General features: G+C 40.1%; 1 pseudogene; it reads left to right on the top strand.

The window, feature by feature from the left end:
• The first annotated feature begins 1,010 nt into the window (after positions 1-1,010).
• LOC116874414 lies at positions 1,011-1,095 on the top strand (annotated as a pseudogene).
• Positions 1,096-25,396: the final 24,301 nt, after the last annotated feature.

Here is a 25,396-nt window from a genome sequence, read left to right as displayed (position 1 = left end):
ATCTTGAAATACTTCAGCTTTGGGGAATAGTCTTTTAATGGAAACATTATTTTTAATTCAATGCATTTATATTTTCTTTCAGAATAGAAATAAAATTGAGAAGACATGATTTTACAACATTTGCTGTTTATGAAACGTTTATTTATTAAGGTTTAAAAAATTTGAGTATAGTTGACACACAATGTTACATCAGTTTCAGGTGTTATAACACAGGGATTTGACTTCTCTATGCATTATGCTATGTTCTCCGCACGCTACCATCTCTCACCACACAACGTTATTACAATATCATTGACTCTATTCCTTGTGAATGCTTTTATTCCCATGAGTTACTCATTCCATGCCTGGAGGTCTGTACCTCCCACTCCCCTTCACCCATTTTGCCCATCCCCCCAGTTGCTTCCCTTCTGGGTCACCATTTTAAACATGGCAAATAGAAGCATCTTATTTGATGAGTTTGATCCTCTACAAAGTGAAAGTAATTTGGGTGGAAACCCAAAAATAGAAACTTTGGACATTTGAGCTGATGTATCTGTACACTTCCTTATAAGGAATTAGAATTAAAAATCTTCCCTGTTTAGTGGAAGTTGGCCTGACCTCACCTGACCACCTGGAAATTTTTCTCAATTAAAAAAAAAAAAACAACACACAGTCTAAAAGACGAGTCAATTGGCAATGCCAGTAATTCCAAGTTTACTAAACAAAAATTCAACTTTTAGGATTGCAAGAAACTTTATGGCAAAATTAAAAATTACTGTCTTAATAAAAACAAATTATTCGGAAAAGTATTTGTGACAGTTTTGGAGTCTGCTACAGCTAAGAAACTGATTAAAGTATGTAAAGACCTGCCAGGAATAATTAGTCTGCTTATGTTTCTTAATGCTTATAAAATTAATATAAAGAAGTTTTAAATTTGGGGGCCTAATGTACACAAATATGTGATTTATTTATTTATTTTTGGTCCTTTGGAGTGTTTTGAAAAGTCTTTTTGATCAGAACTATCAATGAATGTGTGGCACATACACTGAGATCAGAATGATACAGAGAAGATGAGCATGGTCCCTGCACCAGGACATAGTGATCCATATTTTTTTTAAATAGGTGATGGGGATGAAGGAGGACACTTGCCGTGATGAGCACAGGGGATTGCATGGAAGTGTTGAAATTAATTTTATGTTGTATGTTAACTAACTGGAATTAAACCAAAAACTTAAAAAAAGATAAAGAAGAACCTTATTCTTTAGAACGACAAAGGAACAATCTATGAATACAAAAAGCCAAATTTTTAAATCAAGAAATCACCCATGGAATATTTTCTCTCTTCTTTTCTATTCTGGTATGTCCTCTCCTCCTTTCAGGGCCAGTTCAAGCCTGACGTGAGAAGGAACTATGTCTCTGAGCCTTTTATACATCGTGGATTGCTCATCCTCTGAATCATCTTTGAGTCTCTGTTACCTTGCATTGAATTACCTTTTCATTCACTGTAGCTTTTAGGCAGTTTGTGCCATGTCTCATAGCTTTTGTGTCCCCCTGGTCAGGTAGGGGCTCAAAAAAATGTGTGTTGTTGATGACAATATGGCCACATCATATTCAAGGAAGAAATGCTAGATGTCTGGATTCTAGGTGGAAGGTGAGGAGGTATATAAATGGAAATGTATGGTTGTGGCAACTCAACTCTTGTTATTATCTTCTTTCTAGCAGCAGAAAGAACTCCTGCAATAGTTGTGATCCTGCAAATGGCAAGAAGGGTCAGTTTGGGGGTGGGGAATGTTGGCGGTGGCTTTCACTTTAGTTGATCAGAAAGGATGAGAGATGAGGCTAGGATGTGTAAGATTATAAGAATGAAGAATTAGGCTTATTCTACAATAGTTACATTGGCAAATACGATATATTAGCAGTATAATAGCCAAAAGAAAGTGTCAACATCAAGGACATAAAAGAAAAGGAAGAAAACGTCTATCACTGTAGGAAAATAAGGAAAACAGGAAATGAATATGGCTGTTGGAAAGGTTTATTTATTTTGACAATATTTTATCTTAGCAGAGCCTAAAATGTGGTGTGTTAACATTCGTTAATAGCAACTGATTGAAAAGCAAAGTTGTCAATAGAGCTGTAATGCAGAATGAGTGTAAGGAATGCTATGCAAAATGGATTTTTAAAGTTTCCTTTGGCACACCACCTCTGGCATTGGCTTTTGACAACAACAACAACAACAACAAAAGGCCCTAGTGATTTTAAAGTGAGGTTATTGGTACAAACGTGTGCTGGAAATCAAGGCACAATTAGCATTCAAATATTTATTACTAGGTTAAGAACATTTTGAATCAACCATATTTTATGTACATATAAGATAATGTCTTAGAAAGAATGTAATCTTTCATTTCCTGCACGAGGGGCATGATCCTTGGAGACACTGGTTTTTGTGATATCTTCATATCCTGACCATGTATAGAAGCATGGGGAAAAATAAACAAAAATATAAATAGTTAAATAAGGCAGAGTTTTAACCTCAACTAGGTAGAAAGACTGACACAGTTTTCTTCCAAACTACACTCTCAGATTATGAAGATAAGTGAGAAAGGAGAGAATGTTAACTTTGGCAAATAAATATGTTTAGAGTCTCCCAACTTTCTTGGATTCTCTTACTTTTAAAATAATGACTTAGATGAATTTAGAAAACCTCAATATGCTGTAGAGAGGCTTTCAGAATGGGACTTAGGAGACAGGAGTTGTTTGTTTTTATTCCAGACAAGATCGCAGTGAAAGTAATTGACCCATCAGTAACTCACATAAGATAATTCACCTCTCAGAAAAGTTGTATAAGATGACAGCTGAGATACTTTCTGACATATGATTTTAAAACCCATGTAGTGCTGTTATGACCCATTTATCCAAATGGAAAGATGCAAAGGGTAGAACTGATGAGAGCAAAGGAACTGTCCAGGGTGCTTAGAAACACTGCGTCCACTCATTCTCTAGAGTGATGACCAGAAGCCACAATATGACTCCCTCTGTTATTCATCCGGTATATCTACTACGTTAAATAGATAGCAAACTACTCTGTCAGTATCAAGTGGCTATAATTAAATATGAGATCAATTTCCTTTTGCTTAAAAGGAGGAATTACATCTTGAGAATCATCTCTGTTCTGTCTCCAGCTAGTTGCTGATTTTTAGACTAGTCATTTCATTCAATTATTATTTAGAGGAGGATATCATAGTAGTTTTCATGGCATACCTGTGGTATTGACTTTCCAGAAGTCATATCAGGAGTTATGAGGCTGCATACACTGTTATTTGATCATGGTACAACAATAAATATAAAGGAAAGATGAAGAGGAAGAGGCATAGGACAGATTAGGAGAGGTAATTATCATGAAGTAATCCTCAGTTGCCTGACCAGGATACATGGAAAGGGGTTGTCGGAGTATATGCATGGGTTATGTTAGCTTATTACAGCATGACCTGGTACTCTGGCATTAGATGCTGCAGCTTCTTGCTGATAACCTACTTTGTGGGGGTGTGGGGAATAGAGGGTACAATGGGAGTGTGATGTTGGTGAATCTTAGATACAAGCCTACTGAATGAAAAGCGGGGGAGGTGGGAACTCCTTGAAGCTAAAAGACTTACGTCATGTCAATTTCTTGAAATTCTACTCTTGTACCTGTTGCTTCTGCCCTAATCTTCCTTCATCTCAAGACAACCTGACCTTTGCTTCCTTTCTTGTTCTATGTTGAGCTTGAAGCCAGAGTTTCAATCTCTTGGACTCTGGGCCCTGTATTGTTGTGAGAGTGATTGCCATCTTTTCTAGTCAACTGTCCCACTGACCCCAAGCCTGAGGTGTCTTTTCACTTTCGAGTGCTCAAGAATGGCAACCAGAAATTGAGTCTGATAATTACCACAGTACAAAAAGACTGTTACTCCATTTCATCCCTATAACCAGCACACTGATTCTATGGAGCTTATGTACAGGATTTCATGGGGTACTGGGCTTAGAGCGGTATATGAGATATTGATATTATATTAAACTCAAAAATGCTCCTTCTTTTCAATGACCAAGTCTTTACCTCATGGTCTGCCTAACCCTTCCTTCCCTGAGACATGCACTCTCCCAAGATACTCATCACATTCTCATGCACATGAACTGTGGGGTAGGCACAATCACACCTGATACGTTAGTTTTCCAGATATATGCTCAGACATACTTGGATCCCAGTAATTGATAACATTTAAGTTTCAATTCAAGTTGTCTCCTTAAAAGTAGGAAAGGTTCCCTTCCAGGGTAGAGGAAAAGGTGTGTAGGTAGCAGCCTCTCAAGCTAAATTTGTTGGCATTAATTTCCAGGCAAAGGTCTATAAACTGATAGTCTCAGTGTAACCTGTAGAGATTTTTAAGCAAGTGTGATGCTCAAAAGGACATGGCAGCATCACTGGGGTCACACTGCTGTGGCACAGAAGATCCTCAAGTCAGGGCATTTGGATGGCTCAGTCCATTGGGCATCTGTTCTCGGTTCGGGTTGTGATCCTGGGGTCCTGGGATCGAGTCCCACATCATACTCTCTGCTCCTTGAGGAGTCTGTGTCTCCTTCTGCCTCTGCTTTTCTGTCTCTGTCTCTCATGAATAAATAAATAAAATCTTAAAAAAAAAAAAAAAAGATCCTGAAGGCAGAGTTTGGCAAGAATTAGTGCCAGTGCCCTGCTTAACCCAGAAGGCATTTAGTCTCAGCAGAGGATTTGAGATAAGCAACAGAGAAGCCCCACCACATAAACTTATCAAATGGGAAGAATTAAGAGGAATTAACCCTAAATTAGAAACATGGCAGCCAGGACTCTTTTTGGGTACACTGGGTATCGGGTTCCGGGAGGAAATGGGGAGAGGATAATGCAGGAACTGTGGAAATGACAGAAATGTCCCTGATCCCACTTGCTTAGGCTGAGAACAAATGAGAGAGAACATTTTGAAAAATGTTTTACTTTTCTTTCTTCAGCCTATATCAAGTTTGAGGTTTTTGTAACATAGTCCTAGGAGGCTCTGTGGTAGGCGGTCAACAATGTGCATTTGGATTTTGCTTAGGAGGCAGCCTCAGGATTATTTAACACCCTGCATATGATTTTGATTTTCCTCCTATTTTTACGTCTCCTGGGTATTTTCCCCTTATTTAAATGATTTCTTACATATTTATCTAGTGTTTCTAGGGATTTCATAGCTAGAGATTTTCCAATTCTCAGTGTGCCATATTGTTAGAAGCAGCCCTCTCAGTATTGGACATTTCATAAATACTATTAGGTAAATGAATAAGCTGAAACAGTGCATAATGAATACCTCTGAGGGTAAAGCTTTCCACAAAAGGGGCCAATAGGAAAGTCAAAATAAGAGGAGAAGCTGTAGAGTTGGGCGGGAGGAGGCACCTTCATGGAGGGTTCATAGAAAATGATCAAGAAAGGAGGTCTGAGATGGAGAATGGTATTTGGAAACTGTTAGGACACTTTTTTTTTTTTTTTTTCCCCGTAAGCTCCACACTCAATGTGGAGCCCAACACAGCTTGAACTCACAACCCTGAGACCCAGATATGAGCTGAGATCAAGAGTCAGAGGCTTAATCAACTGAGCCACCCAAGTGTACCATGTTAGGTCACTTGTTAGGAACTAGTTTCTATAGGTGATATGAGAAGAACCCTGGTTACAGGGTTTGGGGAATGCGTGGGAGGAGAACAAGAAATGTGACCCTGAAAGCAAGGTGAGAGGAAAATATGGTAGTTAGGGTGAGAAGCAAATTTGAAGAGGTTTTTTTTTTTTTTTTTTTTTTTTTTAGGTAAGGGAGGTTATCAGTTTGAAGCCTCATTCACACTTCTGCTAAGTGTCTTCTAGAGTTTCAGGATAAATCAAACATTGCTTATTAACTGTCTCCTCTGATTCATATTGGAATTTAAACTATTATTAAAAATTGGGGGCATGCTTGTTTAAAAAATGACACATTAGTTCATAGATAAGACAATAAGGTTTAGGGGTGCCTGGGTGGCTCAGTGGATTAAGCTTCTGCCTTTGGCTCGGGTCATGGTCTCAGGGTCCTGGGATCAAACCCCGCATCAGGCTCTCTGCTCAGTGGGGAGCCTGCTTCCCCCTCTCTCTCTGTCTGCCTCTCTGCCTACTTGTGATGTCTCTTTCTGTCAAATAAATAAATAAAATGTTAAAAAAAAGAAAATAAGGTTTAGTGGTCTAAAACCAGCAAAGCCTTATTATAACATTTAAAAATACTGTTATTGCTTTCTACTCTCCTTTGCATATCTTACAGGTGATTATAATAACATTAGACTCTGGTAAATGGAGCTACATAAATTTGAACAATATAATTTAATGTGAAAATGCATCAAACCATTGGAAATGGCAAAGCTTTTTAACCAAGTATCTAGGAGGGAGAGGGATTGGAGGAGAGTTTACAATGGTTTCCCTAGAATTGCTCAAAAACCGTCGAATATGTACTCAAGGAGATGTCATAACTTGATTTTGTCCAGGAATGTTTAGTTTTGCTCCCTGAACTCATTAAACCCAGCTGTGTTGCTCAAAGAGCCAGCTGAAGGAAGTGATAGAAGTGGTGACAGAGGAGCAGAAATAAAAGACCAGAAAAGGTGAGAAAGCCGGTGTCAAACAGGAGGGGTGATCACAGCTTCACACGGTTTATAGCGTTTGTTTCCTTTTGCATTCTCAGATGAGGGGAACTTTTAAATAAGAACCTTTGTAATCTCACTGCCAACTTCTTCACTAAAAATAGGATTGGGCTGTTTGAACTTGCCGTTCATAAAAATCGGCATCAGATGCCTGTCCTTTCCTTTGACAGGGTGAAGTTTCGGACTCCTTGGCATTGTCCATTCCCATTAAGCTCTTTGGCTATGGGGCCAGCATGCCCATTGATACCTACTTGTCATCATCAGCCCGGCAGAGCCTGATGGGGCCCACTGACAAGGTGAGCACCACAAGCCTTCCCCAGCATTCCACATGGCTGCCAAATGTTGTGAGGCTTAAAGCTGCTTGTAGTAGTCTGCTGTTGGCTGGGATGAGATTAATTAGGAAACAGGATAAACATGGTCGTTGCTTTCCGATAAGTGGAGGGCAGCCAATAGAGGCCAGGCTTTCAACCTCACAGCAATCACTTACCCCGAGGGCCCATGTAAACACACACACTCACACGTACTTAGGAAATCTTTTCTCCAACCCCAAATAGAGCCAGAGGAAAATACAGGAGGCAGAAATTCTCAAACTCTATTGTACCCATCTAAATAAACAGATTATTTTTATAACCAGTACTTAAAATTGGATAATGGTAAGTCAAATTGGCAAATGCCTTTCTGCTGACGATGTTGACTGGAGAAAATATTTAAATAATTTTCCATATGGAAAAATGGAGGCAAAGAATGTAGGACTTGTTTCAAGATTCTCCAAAGTGATCCTGTTTTACTGGGGCATGGATATTTTTGCAAGGCCGATGAAAACTAGAGACAGTTTCTCCATAAAAATGCATGCATACCACCCCTCCTCCCACAGCTTTGGGTGCTTTTTCTCGGTAGCTAATTTGTGGACCCATATATAGGTTCAGCACAAGAAATCCTGGCATAATGTATCATAGAAAATATCATGTGAGTGAGTAAAATGTGAAAACTTAATGAGAGTGCCCTATGTACCAGGAATTTTATTAGGTACCTGATGGACATTATTTCTAATTTTCATAACAATCCTTCAAAGTAGGTATCACTGCCTCTCTCTTATGGGTGGAAAAAAAATGATGGTAAGAAAGATAAACTAACTTAATAGGCAAACAGTATTTCCTAGTGGTTAGGAGGTTAGACTCTGGTTTCAGATTACTGGGGTTCAAATCCTGTCTTTTCCCACTTAGCAGTAAGAAAATTCTGGGCAAGTTTCTTATCCCTTTGTGTCCGTTTCCTTAGCCATTGGTGGGATAATGGTGGAATGTACTTTATAAACTCTTATGAAGATTAAATAATACAAGACAAGCCAAGTGCTTACAACATTGACTGGTACATGGTGAGCACTAAGTAAATATTTGTTGTAATGACTGTTATGGTTAAAGATCACAAAGTCAGTAAGTAGAGGAAACAAGAATCAAACCAACTTCTGTTGGACTATAGCCACTATGCCTTCTTCCATACCATGGAGGTTTCCAAACCTTGCATTACATTTGTCCTTTGGCAGGTCATGTAATTTTTCCAAATTTTAATTTCTGTATCCATAAGATATAGACAAGGATAGTAATAATAAAATATTTCCCCAATTTGTTAGGAGAATCCTATTAAAAAAAAAAAAACAATAAACACAGTTGAGTAAACTGTCAGGTACTGTGCCAGTGTTCATCACTGTTATAATCAGTGATGAATGAATTGATCAGACTCAAAGCAAGAAGCTGATGTTTTCACTTCTACATTTATCATCATAGAATTAAATTTTTATCATGGGCATTCACATCCAAATCTATCTTGATGACACAAGTTATCAGAGGATGGGCACAGTGCTGAAAAAAGGATTTCACAGTCTTGACTCAATACAAGGCAGCATTTAACCACCCCACGGGATTTTCAATAACAACTTGCCGAAGGTAGGAAGAAAAAAAAAGTTTTTATTAAAACAAATGTTTGGGAATTGCATTTATGTTTATCTAAAAACTGAGAGAACGTAGTAGTAGCCAACAAGTTCATTATGTTGGCACAGAAACATATTTTTTAAACATCGAGTTCATTGTCCTCAGCTGGAATGCATGATTTCGGTTACTTTTCAAAAGGTCAGTTTATTTCTGGGAGTAATATTTCTGCAATGCTAAGAATCAGAAGCCAAAAGGGGAAAGAGGACACTGCCTGTGGAATAGATTATATCCCTTCCTGGGATCCCTCAGGGAAGCTTAGAAACTAGAGTTTAGCTGTCCTAAAATAGAGACTTCCACTCTCGAATGGAATTACGATGTTGCAAGAGATCCATTTAATCAAATTTAGTTCCATTTTTTTCACAGAGTCTAATTCCCTAGATATCAATTCAGATCTCCTCTATGTCAATTCATGTCCATCAGCATCTTTAAAAAATAATTCACGGTTTACATCAATTGACCAGGCGCGTACTGAGTGCCTCATATGTCCTAGATGTGTACCCTATCCCAAGGCCCAAGGCGTGGTTTGTGTTCCCAAGACATTCAGCCGAGTGGAGAAGACAGTTCAGCCAAAAACCCATGTCAGGCCCTGCAGTGTGGAAGGTGCCCAGTCAATATCTCTTGAATGGAAGAGTTCATGCTAAAAGTGTATAAAGTGCTATAGGAAAACTGTGGCTGGGAAATTAGCTGTTTTGTGGTAGGTGGTGGTCAAGGAAGAATTCCCCAGGCAAGTGACATTTATCCAACTTGGGGGGAAATGCAGGAACGTGCTGGATGGGAAGCAAGTGGGAGTTGTATGGGAAGAAGGCAGAGGCATGCAAGTACAGGGTGAGCTAAGTGGGCTCAAGTAGCTCCGATTTATTGAGGTTTTCATGTGTGAGTGGTGAAGGGAAAGGCAGCTAGGGATACGCAGGGGACAAACTGTCATTACTTTAATAGGCTAAATAAGAGGAAATCTCAGTTTATTCTGCACTAAGGAGTCCCAGGGTGTTTCATATACTCATCTCTTTCCTTTTGTTAGTTCTCTCAGAACTTCGCACCTCAGAAAACTACCGACATTCTCCATGTGAGCAGAGAGATTTGGACCAAGTCCACGAGTCAGACATTAAAGCCAACCCCCCCAACCCACCCTAAGGGGTGAGCTCACATCCCCTACTTTACTTCCTACAGGGCCTTCACTGCCGAGCTGCCTGTTTGCATGGATGCCTAAGGGCTGGGAGGCCAAGTGTTTGGAGGCTGGTGGTGTTACAGAACTGGGGCTGGCAGAGGGGCAGGGTATAGGATCCTGTCAAAACTCACCTAAATTGTGGAGGGGTGGCTGCTTGGACTGAATTCCTAAAGGAACGCCAGGTGAGATAGTCCAAAACCAGGATGCTTAAATCTGGAATGAAGCCATCAGGAAGACAGGGTGTTTGAAGATGTAGGGAGAGGAAAGCAAGTCTGAGGGAATTTCCTGCTGGTTTCAGACACTTATGATGCCTTTGAAGAATTGTCTGTGACCTCTGAGGGGAAATGTGTTGAGATCAATAAAGGGGTTCATTGTATACTGGGTGGTTAGAACCTCTTATGTGGGCGTCCATGTATGGCATCCTCTGCGTACCTATCAAGCTTATAAATATTTTTTAATGCATGTATTCCTAACTGCATTGTAAATTCCACAAAGGCAAGACTTGTGGTTCCTGTTCCTTTGATGCTACAACGTCGGTACTTACCTTGGTAGGTGCTCAGCAAATATTACTGAAGGAATAGATGGACGAGTGCATGTGTATGTGCGTGTGTGCATGCATGCGTTGTTCTACTTTCTGGCCCTATAGGCCATGTAATTAGGAGTTTTGTTAAGATAGAAAGAATGGGTGCAATCTTGACTAAAACTGGGATCCACTGGAGCTCTTTCCCTGAAAGAAGGAATACAAAGATTCTCTCCTCTCTTCTTCTCTTCTCTCCTGAAGGGAACTGGGGCCTTTTGAAATTGTACCTGAGGGAACGGAAAGAAATTACCCTCTCTCCTACCAGAGAACACGATCCTGCCCTAAGCTTCTTTTCTCCCACAGACCTGGAATGGGGTTTTGGTGGAGCAGACACTCAGGAAATGCCTGTTGAATTGACTTTTTAATGTGCCATACAAAAAAACAAAAGGCAAGACATTTCAGATTTTTCTGAAATGAAGGAAATAATTTGGGTAAAGTTCAGAAGAAGGAGGAGGACTTCTTTACAAGTACAAAACTAACTTACAAACTTTGGAAGTTAGCCCTATGCTCATTTTAGGTTTAGATTCTGAGACCTGGTACATGAGCTACTTTGCTCCTCTGTGCAAATGCATCATGAAGACCCAGAACTTGAACCCAAGTCTCTGACCTCCTCTCACACCCAGCCTTTCTCCTTTTTTCAGGGGGAAGGAGGTAAGCACACCGGTGCAGGAGTGGAAAACAGAGGCTGAAGCTGGTGAAGGCGGCTGAATCAAGAGTTCAGAGTGTGCACCTTATTAGCCTTGATTATTCTCTTAACTTTGAAGTTCTCTCCAAGGCTTTGGGAGTTTTCTTTTATTCATCCACACGCAGCTCTCTACCTCCAGAAGGCCCTCCAGCTCCACACACATACACATCTATTATTTCTACGGACAGCTTTGATGGATATCCGTGAGCCCACATGTTCTTCCATTCATGCTTTTTCTTTCTCTTAAATATTTATAAAGGTTCACAAGTAGAAATAAAAGTCCCTCAGAGTCAGAGCCAACTAAAAATAGCACTTCTATTCCTTGCCAGGCAATCTGGCATCAATCAAGGCCATCGGAAAGATGCTAGGGAGGGAAGAGGAGCTGATAACCTTTTTATCCAGTTTTTTTTAGTCATCCCTCTCTGTTATTAATAAGTTAGCAAGACGGACAGCCTGGGATGCAACCCAGATGTTTGGGAGATCTTGCTGCGGAAGATCATTTCTTCTTCATGGAGTCTCCAATAAAGTGTGTCCAGGAAGAGAAGGGGCTTTGAATGAGCTAATTGCCAGGGAACTCTAGTTGTTGGGCAAAGGGAGGGATGGGTGGAATTTTCCAAATGGGCTAGGGAACTACATGAGTTCTCCAGATAACCACCATTTCTGTTCATTGGGTTTAGGCTTACCTTTCAGCCATATATCTGAGGCTGTCGTTGACTAATGCACTCAGTAATGGCTACTTGATAGCTCAGGTGCCACTAATGGGGTTCTTTTTAAGTCTTGCCGCTCACCAGATCTATAACCCTGGGCAGCTAGGCAGTCATTCCTTCTGCCCCTCTGCCACCCCTAACAGACAGATTTGAAATTTCTTCTGGGGAGTGTACACCCTTCATCCTCCCCCTGGGTGACGTTGCAAAAAGTAAAGATCCTTCTCAGAGACCTGCAAATATTGAAATCCTAGTCACGTTTCTCTGATTCTCTTCTTCCTACCTGTGGTCAGATTTTTATCTTCTTTTGAGTGGGAAAAATGTTTCTAGATCTTTTTTCTTTTCTGTTCCTGTTCTTTTCTGGTTTTGTTTGTTTGTTTGTATTTTGTTTTGTTTTGTCTTGTCCCTGCTTCTCACAACTTTGGTTTATGTACTTGAAAGCTTTGACTTTCAGTACTTCTATCACTCATAGGAACTAAAAGGGCAATTTTTCAAATTTAAAGTCTTGAATCTGAGTTTTGGATTTTACCTGAATCAACTTGTCTTCCCATGGTAGTATATAAAGTTATTCTTATCGGCAGAATCGTAATAAAGACAATGGGAATTGGAGAGGGTAATGGCTATGAGAGAGCAATGGGAAACAGCTGGTGGTAACAGCTCAAAATTGTCTCCTGATTGTCATAAATCCATGACATCTTTCTGCCATTTATTTATTCTTTTAACCTGGTTGTAGTCACTGGGAAGGGGAAAGGAGAAAGACAATTCTTCACAAATGGATTTGCAGTGGGAAAACAAAGAAATTTGGAATGAATCCAGATTTGAACCTGGTAGATGACTTTATTAATAACCTAAATCAGGGGACGGGGGGAGGGGGGTGCCTGGGTGGCTCAGGCTGTTAAGCGATTAAGCTCTGCTTTTGGCTCAGGTCATGATCTCAGGGTCTTGGGATCAAGCTCCATGGGCTCCCTGCTCAGTGGGGAGTCCGCTTCTCTCTCTCTCTCCTTCGGCTTCTCCCCCCACTCATGCTCACTCTCTTTCTTTCTCTCTCTCAAATAAATAATAAAAAATCCTTAAAAAAATAATCTACATTCTCTGTATTGTGTGTATTGGTTTTCCTTCAGAAACATTTATTCCTTTGGCTTCAGTTGAATTGATTGAAGGGAAGAAGAAGAGGTGTCTGCAATTTTTTTCAGTATTCAATTGTCCGGAAATTTTTTGTTGTTGTTCAGAAGATGAATGCCTTTCATTGCCACAAATAACTTAAAAATAGAATGGACAAGAGGTTCCTAATTATACCCACTGCCCATTTTTTATTCCATGAACTTTTTGTTGTTGTAGATGAAAGCCGGAGAGCACATGGTTGAGAGCTTATTTTCATGGGCTTTTCTCTTTGTTTCCCAGCACTAAAACAGGATTGTACATAAACTATAAGATTGTTTTGATATTTAAAGGAATAAATGGATATAAGAGTACATCCAAAGGCCTAATGAATTGTATTAGTGGGAGAAAAATACTGTGGTTATTCTTGTTGAAGCTGATAATGAAAATGATGTGAGGTATACTTATATACATTAGGACCTCCCACAATGTTACCTACTGTTACCTAACCTAATGTTACCTAACTAATTCCAGCTCACACAAATCCCCAGTGTCAGTGTTATTTTGCAAGTTAATATAAATTATTTTTGCTTCTGGGTAAATACAGGCTTTGGTTGTCTTTTTCTTGATAGAAGTAGGAAGAGCTGGTTATCAGTCTTCACACAAGCAACCCATATAAACTGAAGACTGGTATCCACATTTATCTCTGTCTTTCCTTTAGATTCCTGAGCAATCAAATGACGATAATTTCTTCATGCATCTTTATGACCCATGATTGTGTAATCTTTTTGTTGTTTTTGTTGTTGTTGAAAAATGGCATACATCACCATGTAAGTTTAAGGTGTACAGCGTGATGGTTTGGTTTACACATATTGTGAAATGCGTACCACCACAGCTTTAGGTAAGATATATCATCTCATATAGATAAATTGAAATGAAAAGAAACACAAGTTTCCTTGTGATGAGAACTCTTAGGACTTATTCTCTTAACACTTTTCTTAGGCATCCAACAGCACCGTTAGCTATCGTCCTCATGTTATACATTGTGTCCCTAGCAATTACTTCTCTTATAATTTTAATTTGTACCTTTGACCACCTTCCTTCCATTCCTCCACCCCTCCCCATGTTGCCTTATGATTACAGGAGAAATTCATACTTCCTCCTGCTATAGATATCCATCCACTTAAAATGCAGCTGCCCAACATGTGAAGCGTTCCAGACAATATATACGTATCAAAGAAGATATATAGTTAAAATGCAATTCTTATCTTTGAGTTTCTTTCTAATCTAATGAGAAGAAACAGACATAAAAGAAAGCCACATCCATTAGAAGGTATAACCTAGTGTGCTTTGAAGCAGTAATTGTAGCAGTATATGGTGCTACTTCTCTGAGAAAGCCAGGACCCACTGGCCCAGGAACTGAGGAGTGGAAATGGAAGGGGTGCCATTTCACTACTATCCTTAGTGGACCACAAGCCAAATTTTGGCTTCTTGTTCTTATGGTTTTTTGTCCTGCTAGCCTAGAAGTCTTCGATCCAAAGGGAAGACGACTTCCACCGGAAGACATACCAATGATTCCAATGAACTGGCAGTTAAGACTGCCACCTGGCCATTTTGGGCTCCTCATGCCTATGAATCAACAGGCAAAAAGGGAGTTACAGTGTTGGCTGGGGTGAATGGTCCTGAGTACCAAGGGAAAATCGGACTACTACTCTACAGCGGGGATAAGAAAGAGTCTATCTCGAATGCAAGAGGTTTCTTAGGGCTTCATCATGCTCTGTGATTAAGGCCAGTGGAAAACTACAACAACCCAATCCAGGCAGGATGACTAATGGCCCAGACCCTTCAGGAACGAAGGTTTGGGTCAGCCTACCAGTTAAGAACCACAACCAGCTAAGGCGCTTGCTAAAGGCAAAGGGAATACAGAATGGGTTGTGGAAGATAGTTATAAATATAAGCTACAAACAAGAGATGCATTACAAAAATGAGGACTGTAATTGTCACAAGTATTTCCTTTCATTTTCTTATGAATATGTTGTATGTTTATATACACACATATTAAGCAAATATCTTTGTTTTCTTTCGTCATTTCTCTGTCATGTAACATAGGTGTATTGACTTCACATTAGTATTTAAGTGCTGTTAATTTTACATTGCAGTACTTCAGTTATGGAATATCAGGACAAAAGTAAACATCATTTAAGAATGTCACCTCCTCATCTGAGAAAAAGATTAATGTGGTTTTGGTTGTACACAGGATAGCGGTATCATGTTAGACAGAATCATGACCTTGTTATTGTCTTTATTTGGCCAGTAAGATGGTTTAGGGAGATGCATACAGGTGCCAAGTTGGCAAGACTGGATTTGTGTTGGTTAATTCTGTGTCAACTTGACTGGGCTAAGAGATACCCAGACAGCTGGTAAAATGTTATTTCTGGGTGTGCCTGTGAGAGTGTTGTCAGAAGAGACTGTCATTTAAAATGATAGACCGAGTAAAGATCGCCTTCACCAATACAGGTGGCTACGAAGCAGTCAGTTTAGGGCCTGAATAGAATAAAAAACGGTGGAGAAAAGATATCTTTTGTCTCTACTCTAGCTGTTAAATCTATACTCCCTTACCCTTGGACATTGGTGCTCCTTGTTTCCTGGGTCTTTGGACTCTGACTGGGATTTACACTATTGGCTACTCTGGTTCTCAGGCCTTTGAATTTGGATTAAATTATACCACTCACATTCCAGGCTCTCCAGGCTGCAGATGGCAGACTATAGGGCTTTTCAGCCTCCATAATTGTGTAAGCAAATTCCTATAATAAATCTCTTCTTTTTATTATTTATGTATTTATTTATATATTTATTTATTCATATTTTAATTCCAGCATAACTAACATACGGTGTTATATTGGTTTCAAGTGTACAGTATAGTAATTCAACAATTAGCTACACGTTATTCAGTACTTGTCATTGTAAATATACTCTCAATCCCCTCCCTTGTTTCACCCATTCCTCCATCCATCTCCCCTCTGGTAACTGCCAGTATGTTCTCCACAAATAAGTCTCTTCTTGTATACCTATGTATACATATCCTATTGGTTCTGCTTCTCTAGGGAACTCTGACTCATACACATAGTAAATGATAAGTAGGGTTGGAAGTAAGGTGCTGGGATAATCTAGCTGGAACCATTGAGAAACTTGACGGAAGCGGTGAGATTGAAGACTATACCTGAACCAAATTTTTGCCTGTGGTGTTGGTGCCAGAAACACTCTTCATTCTAGGCTAAGGAACAGCATATGTGAATATTTATGCCGGTATCGGAGTATGGAGAAAGTGTCAGTGAACTTTGCCTACAAAGGGCCAGGTGGTCAACATTTAGGCTTGCAGGCCAGATAGTCTCTGTCTCAACTTTTCAACTTTGCTACTGTGGTGTGAAAACAGCCATAGGCGGTATGTAAATGAATTGGTGTGGCTGTGTTTAAAAACAAAACAAAACAAAAACAAAAACAAAATCCAGCATCCGTTCCTGATTAAAATGCTTCAAAGTATAGGGATAGAGGGAACATTCCTGAACTTCATAAAATCTATCTATGAAAGACCCACAGCAAATATCATCCTCAATGGGAAAAAGCTTGCAGCCTTCCCGTTGAGATCAGGAACACGACAAGGATGCCCATTCTCACCACTCTTGTTCAACATAGTATTAGAAGTCCTAGCAACAGCAATCAGACAACAAAGAGAAATAAAAGGTATCCAAATTGGCAATGAAGAAGTCAAACTCTCTCTCTTCGCAGTTGACTTGATTCTTTATATGGAAAACCCAAAAGACTCCACCCCCAAACTACTAGAACTCATACAGCAATTCAGCAACATGGCAGGATACAAAGTCAATGTACAGAAATCAGTGGCTTTCTTATACACTAACAATGAAAATATAGAAAGGGAAATTAGAGAATCGATTCCATTTACTATAGCACCAAGAACCATAAGATACCTGGGAATAACAAAAAAGAAACAAACATATTTGGCCCATGGGTTGCAGTTTGCCAGCTCTTGGTCTAGAGAATTGAGAACAATGTACCCAGAAGATGATGAAAATTGGCTGATGCACAGAGGGTATTGAAATCTGGGCAAAAGATTTTGATTCATTTCTGTGGTAATGGAGGACCACTACGAGGATTATGAAGACACAGATAATCAGAAAAAAATAACCATTTTTTCTGATGATATTGTGAATGGATGGAACTGGAGAAAACCTACAAATTTATGGGGTTATTATAAGTAGCTTTGACTAAAGGTTAACACATTTCTAGTGCAATGGTAAGCATAAGAAATATTCTCAATAGTTAAATTATAATCCTTTTCAGAGTTCCCTTGTATCAGTCAGGATCTCAGCAGGGAAAAGAAGGAGCACTTAAATTGAGCAATTACAGTTTAATAGAGAGGCAGAAGGTGGGGAAAGCACGAGAAATGGTGTCATCCTTTCAGCTTTGTAAGAGGAGGTTGTTGACCTTCCCACAGGGATGGGGTAGGAGTGATTTCTGGAACCCAGAAAAAGAGTGTTAAAGTGGAGAATGGTGGAAACTCAGCCCCAGTCCCGGTGATGCCCCAGGAATAAAAAGGAATCGGTATCTTGAACTCACAGCAGTCTCTATTGATCAAACACAAGAGGAAGTCCAAGAGCAGGTGAGTATTGGGTACAGTGTATATGGCTTAGCTTTCCAGGGCACATAATAAGATGAAAGGCAAAGGGTGCCTTTTGAAGGGAAAGAAAAAATTATCCTTCCTCATTATTCTCATTATGACTGGGATGAGGTTTCCTGTCCTTGAAAAGTTGTTTGGCAGAGAGATTTAGAGCTTCTCGAATATCCATGTACTCCCCAGATTTCTCCATGTGCAAAAGAGAGGTCGATCATGTGACTAGTTCTTAAAACTAGGTTGTTTTGCGTGGTCAGAAATAAAACCATTATGGGGTGCCTGGGTGGCTCAGTGGGTTAAAGCCTCTGCCTTCGGCTCAGGTCATGATCCCAGGGTCCTGGGATCAAGCCCCGCATCGGGTTCTCTGCGCATCGGGTTCTCTGCTCAGCGGGGAGCCTGCTTCCTCCTCTCTCTGCCTGCCTCTCTGCCCACTTGTGATATCTGTCTATCAAATAAATAAATAAAATCTTAAAAAAAAAAAAAGAAATAAAACCATTATTATTATTTTTTGTTGTTGTTGTGTTAGGGAGATTTTTTTAGGTTAATTTCTTCCCGCAGCATAACCTAAGCATCCTGGCTAAGACAGCTGAGAAATGTCCAGCTTCAAGCCTTAAACCCTTTAAAATGTAACTGGCTAGTATCTTTTCACCAAAGACGAGTGTGCTACTATAGGAGTCTGTGGGATTCATTGAAGAATAAATACCAGCCACTGTGAGCTGGTTATCTTCTTTCTGTAAGACTGTGGTAGAGGTTTACTGATCCTGGTACCCTTATCACCCAATTTATTTGACTGTTTTATTTCTGAATGTGCTTTTCCCCCTAAATTACTCTCCACATTTCCCATCCAGATGTAACTGAATTAGGTACTTCTTCAGAATCACTGTCTCTTGAAGGATGGAAGTCAACTGAGTTTCCTTACATGACCTGGAACAGAGGTTATCAATTTGGAATCACAGGTTCTTCCTATGAACTGTGGGAGAGCTTAAATTTTGCAGCCAGATATCCCTGGGTAAGACTTTGATTTCAGTTACTCATTTCAGTTGCTCTGTAACCTTGGGGCTGTTATTTATTTAAGCCTCACCTTTTTTTTCCTTCATCTGTCAAATAATAATATGTAATTTATAGGGTTATGGTAGGCATTTTAAGAAGATATATGCTAAAGAAACAACATAGTGGCTGCTTGATATATTTTAGGAATAAAGTGGTTGATAATCTTCCTTATTTTCAGCTTGTGAGAATTCAGGTAAGTTTGTGGATAATAGGACTTGAATTAACCGTAACATAGTCTCGAGTCTTTACTTCATGTATGAGGTTATGTTGGCTGGGCCTCATTCTCACAGGACTTTCTGGGGCTTTTGTGAAGATAAACATAGATATTTTTGTTTGAAGAGTGTTCTCTGAAGTATAACGTTCAGTTAAAAGTGTGGAATATTGTTTCATGAGGCTGTTCAGAATATTAGGTCAGAAATGAGTCCCAGAGTTAAAAAACACCCTTACTGGCCCTGTCTCTCATAATTTTTAGACATACAATCACTATTAAATCATTTATTCTCACCAGTTCTTAGTATCCTCATTACTGAAGTAGGAACAGGCATGTCTGACCTACCTACACTCACAGGCTTATTATGAGGCTCAAAGAAAATAACACATATGAGAGGCCATGGAGAATTATTAGTTGGCTACAAGTTACTACAGTAATTTTGATATCTATCATGGGTGCCTTTTATTTGACTCCATATTTGCTGAATGGAGATGGTTGAATAAATAAAAACCAAATCAAAGGAAATGGAAGAGAGACTTGGTTTCTGTCTCTTTTGCCTGAGGATGGAGAAGGGAACATTGAACTTAAAATACTGGAGAATATTAGAACATGGAACATAGAATATTGGAGTCTTAAAAAAGAATATTGGAGTCTTACTGGCATGGCCAGACCTGGGGACTTAGAGCTACAAAAGTTCCATGTTAGAAGGAATTTGAAAGTCAGCTAATTCATTCTGCCTTACCCATAGGAAAGTGAGTAGAGGAGTGGGAAATGGCTTGTGGACAGTGCAAAGTTGGGTGTCCTAACACTTATCTTCTACATTTAAGATGAGTGCTGTTTCCATCCTAAGGGACAGCATCCTTTCTGGTTGGCTGATGTCTCCTCTAGCCTTGAGACTGTGCAGATTGTAGGGGGATATATCTGGTCCTTGTTATCACACATGTGGATGAGATCTGGTTTACATGCTTTGCTTTAGATCCACAAACTGTACATTTATTAACTTATACACATACTCTTCCCCAATAAACCCTGAGGGTATTTATAGCTGCGTTCTGAGAATTCAAGAGTGATAGGTAGATTTTTCCATTCTTTCAGGCTCCGCCCACACTTTCAAGGTTCTGAGGCTCCTCGCCAGTTGAGGCCTTTGCATGTTGAGGTAAACCCGTTCCATGTGGTCTGGTGTTTCCAGGCATAGGTAAAGGTTTAAGCACATGGGTGATGTCACATTCTGCCACAGCTCTGTCATAAATTCATTTTCCATGGTGAACTTCTCTTGCATTAAAGATCCTGACAGAACTCTAAGGTGTGTTTCTGCCTCAGACCAACCCTTGGTCTCTAAGGTCCAAACTTTGGTGCTAAGAAAAGTTGCTGAATGCCTAAGAGCATCATTCTTGTCGGTGGGTTGGCTGCAAAGTTATAGATCCTGACTCACTGTTCTCAATTGAGAGTGAGAGTACATGTGGGTGTGGATGTGTGATCATTTGTTCCCTGACAGGAAGTGGAATACGCATTGGGTAACTCTCTTTCTTGCCTTTGGTGGTTCCTTACCATAAAATGGAAGCAATCTAACATTGGATTTCAGAGTAGCTCTTTGGTATTTACTATGTAGGAAATATAAGTTATGCCATGGGCATTCTTTATATCTTTCAGTCCTGAAGAACAATGGGAAAAATTCAAGTTTCTATTTACCTTGGGTTGGATTATTGATTGTTAGCTCAACAAGATTCTGTGACTTGATTGCAGGAGTCTTCACCCCAAAGTATGGATTGAACCTGGGTCTCTAAGGCAAAATGCAGATTGAAAGAATTTCAGACTTTCTTGTGGAAAAATAAATTCACTTTTGTTTTCTCATAGGCATGGGTGTCTTAAATAAAACATGTCTTATGTTGAAAAAATAAAAACAGCAAGTCTTAATTATACAATTGTAATAGCACTATAAATATATAAAATACCCTTTCTCTGGGTCAAAATTCCCCTTCAGTGTTAGTAGTTTTGACCTGATAGATGGGTATGCTTTAATGTGTGTATATTTTTAAGGGGTAAAACTGAACATGGATCCACTGATGACAAAAATTGGTCAGACATGAAGGACAGGGAGTGAGGGCAAGGTGTTCAAGCTGACCCCATGCTCCTAATAGAGGAGGAGTGTGTTTGTAGAGGTGTGGACATGTTGGTTAGATTGGACTGGAGTTAGATTATTGGATGACCCTTTTCCTTTCCCCACCTGAATTTTATGAAGACACAATAAACCCAATTCTACTTTTGTTATTTAACTAGTTTGAAAAATTCTCATTGTTATTATTTCTAACTTTTTAGTCTAGTGACTTACTGAAGCTGAGATGATGAGGTGGTGGTCTGTTTTATATTCCATGTCCCTGGGATTTGGGAGCTCTAAATTTTACTTCCCGCCATAGCTCTTCAGTTGCTGGGTGACCTTAGTTAAGACTTTTGATCTCACTTTGGATCTGAAAAATAAGACCCATGAAACTAATCTATATCTGCACGTTAGCTCCCAAGAAATAGCACATTTCGACATTTCCCCTGACAGATAAGGCTGAGGTGAAGCAATTTCATCATTAGTAGGGAAACAGGAAATGTAAAGACAACAACAGAAAGAGGTAAAAAGATGAAATGAAATAGTGCATTCGATCCTTTTTTTTTTTTAATTTTAATTTTTCAGAAGTTTGATTTCAGAATTAGGTGAGGGTGCAAGTCGAGGCCTTTGATAGGGACTAGCAAGAGATAAAAGAACCAATGTGTGGTGAATATCTTTTGATGAGAAAAAACAAATTCAGGTATCTGTGGTAACACTGTCTCCTTGTTTATCTCCTCAACCATCCCTCAATCTACACAGAACCACCAGAGAAAAACCACTGCAGAGTCATCATGTTGCCCCAAATATATCTTAGAGAGTTGACCTGAAAATTAAGATGGAAATTCCGTGAGTGGCATGTTGCATGGCTCAGAGTGTGCTCTTGGTCATTGTTGGATAGCCACCAAACTCAAGTGTACACACATCTTCCTACTTAATTATCTTGGACTTGGGGAAAGTTGGCTGCAGTCCTAGTTCAGAACCCATCCTCTTCAGTCTGTAAACTAGGCCAAGCAATTCTTAGAAATGATTCCTGAGATAAAAGGGATTTAAAGAATATTAAATGCATTATCTAATAATTACTCTGTCATTTAGAATAGTATCTAAAATTCTCCTGTAAGGAGTTTGACAAAATGTTTCCTTGCAATGTTGAAGCTGAGAATTCTGTTCCCATTTTATGGATGGAACATGGGGGTGGGAGTACAACTTATCTACCAGGCTGAAAGGGCTGACATTTCAGAGTTGAGCGTTGCAAAGGGCTTAGAGGAAAAATACATATATGAAGCCCATTGATATTCAGTTGTATGGGTTTGTGGCCTGGGAGCTCTTATAACTCTGAATCTGGAAGCTGCCACCATAAGAGGAGGTTCTAGATCTAATTTGGGTGCTCCCAATGCCCTTTCTGGAAGAAAAATGCATTGGCTTAGTTTATCTATTAGTATTTTGTACAGGGCAGAATTCAAAGGTTATCAACCATCCAAACAGATTATTTTTCTAAATTGCCCTGGCTCTACAAAGCTTTATTCCTTTCACAGATGCCTATTTTATGCTATTCTGTATTAAGTTGAGATCTAACATATTCAATATGCATCAGGAAAATGTGACACCTTCAGGGAGCTTAGATCCTGTAGTATTTTCCTTTCTATAATAAAGAATCTACTGCAAATTCTATACCCATTTTCATGTCAATTTCATCTTTGTCTTCTATTATAACTGCCACCACTATGTGGATAATGCTTGAATCTCTTTTAGGAAATTTTAAACCCTCCTAAGCTGTGGTCTAACAATGTCAGCTTTAAAAAAAAAAAATTATTTATTTGAGAAAGAGAGAAACAGAGATAGCAAGAGAGTGCATGAGTAGGGAGGAGGGGGAAAAGCAGACTCCTTGCTGAGCAGAGAGCCAGATGCAGGGTTTAATCCCAGGACCCTGGAATCATGATCTGAGCTGAAGGAAGATGCTTAACAACCTGAGCCATCCAAGTGCCCCAGATTGTCAACTTTCTACTTTACATACTTAGACGTATTTCAAGCTCACACTCTCTGAGACTATCTACATAAACCTTTCCCTCTTCTTCATCAACCATATCATCCTCATAACTTTTCTTTCATAATGGCATGACATTCTTCCTGTATCCCTTCAGGGTCTCCTCCATGCAGCGTGTCCATGTGTTCTTTAATTCAACTTCCTCTATGTGTTCCCTACCAGTTCCAACTCTCTACGCCCATTGCCAACTCATTCTGGCTTAACTTAGCATTATCTCCTGCCTGCTCTGTGATAGTCACCAAATGCCTCCCTCATTTCTTTTCTCTTTCAGTTTGATCATCACGTGCACTGCAGATTACTCCATCCAAAGCCCACTTCTGTTGCATCGTTCCATTGTTCAAATATATACCTTTACTGACTCCTTTATATCCACAAATAAACCCTAAACTAAGAAATTTTCATTTTCTGTCTGCAACCTACCCATTTCATCCATACTACCCATGATTCCACTCCTGGGTCACTCTTCTCAATCTAGAAAGTCACTGCCTACAAACATACATCCTGCTGTGCTTTGCTTGAACATGTTCCTATCAGATATGCTTCCCGTTTTGGCTTTATTTTCCTCAAAGTTCCAGTGTAAGTGGTGGGCTTTTCATTAAGCCTATAATGGACCTTCTGTGGTAATAATTACTCAGGGTGTAGATCTCACTTCTCCTCACAATATTCTTATTTGGGATGTATTATACACATTTGAAGGCTGTGAGGATCTTGAGTACATGTTTCAGACTGTTTTGTGTCCACCTTCATTTCTTACACGGTGTCCAGCCAAATATCTTGTCATACTAGATATTCTAGAATATTTGGTGAATTTATTTTTTAAAATAAAAGAAAGAGGGGAGCCTGGATGGCTCAGACGTTTAGGCATCTGACTCTTGATTTTGGCTCAGGTCATGATCTCAGGGTTGCGAGATCAAGCCCTGCATCTGGCTCTGCACTGAGTGTGGAACCTGTTTAAGATTCTCTCTCTCCCTCTCCCTCTGCTCCTTCCCCCAAGAGCTTGCACACAAACAGAGGCACTCTGTCTCTAGGAAAAAAAAAAAATAAAGGAAAGAAAGAAAGAATTCATTAACAGGAGAGAGTAAGTGAAGTGGATAGATTAGGGCTTTGAAGTCAGATACCTGGATTCAAAGCCAGGCTTTGGGTCATACTAGCTGTGCCACCTTTCGCCATGTTACTCAATCTCTCCATACTTCAGTCTCATTACTGAGGAAGCAAGGATAATATTAGCACCTGTCTCCTGAGGTTGTTGTGAGGAGGAATCATGGTAATTCATGTAGCATGCCTAGAGTAAAGCCTGGCACAGAGCGGACACTGTCAGCACTAGTAATCACAACTACTGCTGCTGTGACAAATGCTGTTGAAGTTCTGAGAAAAGGGAGTTCTGGCTAAGCCAGAGTAACTGAAGGAAGCTTCCTGAAGAAGGTAGGGTAGGAGCTTGGATCATAGCAGAGGACAAGAGGAGAGGACATAATACGTTTTGTTTTCTTCTCCAAGCCAATCATCAAAATGGCGCCATTCATCATTAACCATAAAGGTGGTAATTCCTTCCCACCTCTAAGTCCTTTTATTCATTAAAACAACAATAGCTTTTTAGTATCGTGTCCTGCGGGGCATTTTTATCTCCCCTGCACCTGGCCCACATTTTTTAGGTGGCCCACCCTGACTCCGAGTTCAGGGCCACCTCCTGGTGCCTCCTGCTGCCAAACTCTCTGCTCTCAGCCTTGCTCAGGCTCAGCCCAGGAAACATCTGCAAGGGCGGCTTTGCAGGGACACATTGTCAGCCCCAGACCGCCTGGCCTCCAGCAGCCTGCTGGGCTCACCTCCTCCAGAACGTGCGTGGGGGAGGCCCAGGAAAGAACCGGGGCTGAGCTTGTCACCTGTGTACAGGGGCCTCAGATGACATGATCCCATTGTCTAAAGGACGGCCGTCAGTTGTTTTGTTCTTTTTCATAAAATAAATAAGACCACCTGTTTCCATGGTAATGCCTGAGCCGCCTGCCCCAGCGTGGCCCAATGGTCCCACCTAGACTCATAGGCCTGGGCTCTCAGCCTCGCAGGGTTACTGGGAGCTAGTAGGAGACTAATGATTTGCACAGCCCCAGCCTTGTGAATAACTTTGGACGGGGAACTTCCTGGACTTGGCTGGGGAATACTCCACCCATGAAGCTTGACTATAGCGGCTGTTTTGAAATTGGTTTTGTGACTCCCAGAGGGGAAACCCACTGGCTGGATGCGGATTTTCCTCGCAGGCCAAGCATGACTCACTCACCTTACCCCTCAATACCTGGGGGCTGAGCCAGTGCTTTCCACAACCCCATCAATGCATTTTCTTCTAGAGGGAGCAGTGTCCAAAAGGGGGTACTTGAGGGATTCTCAACAGGTAGACGTACAGCATCTAGCCTGTTTCTTGCTTGCCTTCCAACTTGTGC

Source organism: Lontra canadensis, unplaced genomic scaffold (assembly GCF_010015895.1).
Source record: "Lontra canadensis isolate GAN:19392208 unplaced genomic scaffold, GSC_riverotter_1.0 scaffold36, whole genome shotgun sequence".
Classification (NCBI taxonomy): domain Eukaryota; kingdom Metazoa; phylum Chordata; class Mammalia; order Carnivora; family Mustelidae; genus Lontra; species Lontra canadensis.
Note: the sequence above shows the minus strand (reverse complement) of the source record. Positions and strands in the feature narration are given on the sequence as shown.